This window comes from Nansenia antarctica (assembly GCF_963989245.1).
Source record: "Nansenia antarctica genome assembly, chromosome: 1".
Classification (NCBI taxonomy): domain Eukaryota; kingdom Metazoa; phylum Chordata; class Actinopteri; order Argentiniformes; family Microstomatidae; genus Nansenia; species Nansenia antarctica.
The window spans coordinates 110,153,068-110,155,567 of record NC_137674.1 but is presented as its reverse complement, the minus strand read 5'-3'; positions in this window follow the sequence as shown (position 1 = coordinate 110,155,567).

Genomic DNA, 2,500 nt, shown 5'->3' with positions numbered 1-2,500 from the left:
GAATTGCTCTTATCAAACGCGATGGGCTTACATGACTTAAATCCTATCCTGCAGAATAATCCCCGTGGTTTTATGATTTGAGCAGTAGGATTTGGCTATTGTTTACCCAGTGTGTTTAGTAGGCTGGCCGTGTGTGACTGATAAAGCAAATAATAAATTAAGCATTAAAGTCGGATGATTTAATGAGACAACTGAATTAAAAAAAATAAAAAAAAATAAAAAAATAGAATAAACAACTGCTTTCATGTTGGGATATGATATAGGCTTATAAATTCCTTTAGACAAAACATAGTTTTTAGTATACGCGTGTAACATCCGATATGCCATATTATAACTCTGCCCATCTCTCCCTATCCCGTTGTCTGGCCTAAATAGGTCTCTCTGTTGCCGACAACGAGGTATAATCTCAAACCATTGTTCCATCGCTGCTTTCCTAAGTTCCAGTCTATTTCCAGCCTTTTAATTAGTGCAGCATCCAAAGTTTTTAGTAAGCAAAGTAATACAAGTTTCAGCGGGTGCCAGAATCCGGTGGTCACCCATGCAGGACCGCGTATCTAGGCCAGTCTGGAGCCCAGCAGCCGGTCTGCTTAGGCTACTGTCACAGGAGTGTCAACGAAACCTCCCAAAGTTCACATTCGGTGGGAAAAACTCATGTTTCGTATGAAGAAAAAAAAAAGATCATCTCATTTCTGAGACTGAAACCGAGAAAAAACAGCTCCTCCCTGCTTATACCACCAGGTCTGGACGTTGACATTGTTTAATTCGTCCCAGTAAACTAATTGGCGTTACTAACGCACGTCAACACAAACCTCCAGTCCAGGGCCTTGGTCTACGCGGGGGTAATGTATTCACACACAGGCTGGATTCATCAGCCACTGACATCTTTAAATGCAAATAGCGACCTCATTTATGCGACCAATTAGTGGATCCATGTTACCAGGATTTGTCTGTGTGATAGATTACAATCCAGCCATTGTTCTCCGGGGGGGGGGGGGGACACGCATCATTCTGATCATTTAGTATCATCATTCTAGTCATGTGGTCATTTTTTTTTTTTTTTACAATTATTACAGTCAAGTTCTGCATTATAATAATTCACGTGTTTAGTAATAGGCTTATGTCTGGTGTTGTGATGCCTCTCCTAATATCCATGTTGAAATATGTTTTTTATTTTATTTATTTTATTTTATTAAAAGTAGGCCTACACTTGATTTTTTTTTGCAGGTTATGGATGAGTGTCAAATGAATGTGAATATATACAGTATGTACACATGTACCCAGGGTTCATTTGACTGAAACGTGAGTTTTTCATTGTCAGAGTCAGTAACACAGTCTGCAGGCTACACAAATATGTTCCTCTGAACACCCTGCTGTACTGGAAACCTGCAGCCTTGTGTGTGTGTGTGTGTGTGTGTGTGTGTGCGCACAGCCGCTCGTGTGTGTGTGTGTCCGTGTGTGTCTGTGTGCGTGTCCGTGTGTGTGTGTCCCTGTGTATGTGTGTCCCCCTGTGTGTGTGTGTCCGTGTGTGTCTGTGTGCGTGTCCGTGTGTGTGTCCCTGTGTATGTGTGTGTCCGTGTGTGTCCGTGTGTGTGTCCTCCATCGTTCACAATCCCATGTGATTTGCATAAACCCTTTTACTTTTCTACTCTCTTTGATCCTAAAATTGTTTTAGAATTGACAGATGCTGGAGCAGCACTGTGCCAAAAGCTGTTTGAAATTACATATTTACTGCAGTTCTGCCTATCTGGTAAAAACAATGTTAAAATGCCTACCTCTGTCACACAATAAAAACGACTTTTTCGACAGTGATGAAGGACTTTCGATAAAAGCCATTTTTCACAGAGTCAAAAACATCTAGAATGATAATATCAGGATTTGGAGTGTGTGTGAGTGAGAGAGAGAGAGCGTGTATATGTGTGTGTGTGTGTGTGTGTGTGTGTGTGTGTGTGTGTGTGTGTGTGTGTGAGAGAGAGAGGGAGAGAGAGAGTGTGTGTGTGTGTGAGAGAAAGAGAGAGAGAGTATGTGTGTTTGAGAGAGAGAGAAAGAGAGAGATAGTGAGTGTGTGTGTGTGTGTGTGTGAGAGAGAGATAGAAAGAGATAGCGAGTATATGTGTGTGTGTGTGTGTGTGAGAGAGATAGAAAGAGATAGCGAGTATAGTGTGTGTGTGTGTGTGTGTGTGTGTGAGAGAGAGAAAGAGAGAGATAGCGAGTGTGTGTACGTGTGTGTGTGTGTGTGTGAGAGAGAGAGACAGAGGCTCCATATTGCTCCTGCCAGGCCTTCCTCCTCTCCTCCTCTGACCATTGCCTGCCAGTGGGGGGAGGGGGGGGGGGCTGTTCCCTGGTGCTCACCTACGGGGCAGCAGAGGGGCCAGCCCCTCCCTACATGCAAGCAATGGTCAGCCCCCAAACACCTGCCCGCTCACTCCTCTCTTCCACCTCGGCTGGCCGCCTGGCACCGCCGCCTCTACGTGGACGCAGCGATCGTGTCATTCGGTCACAG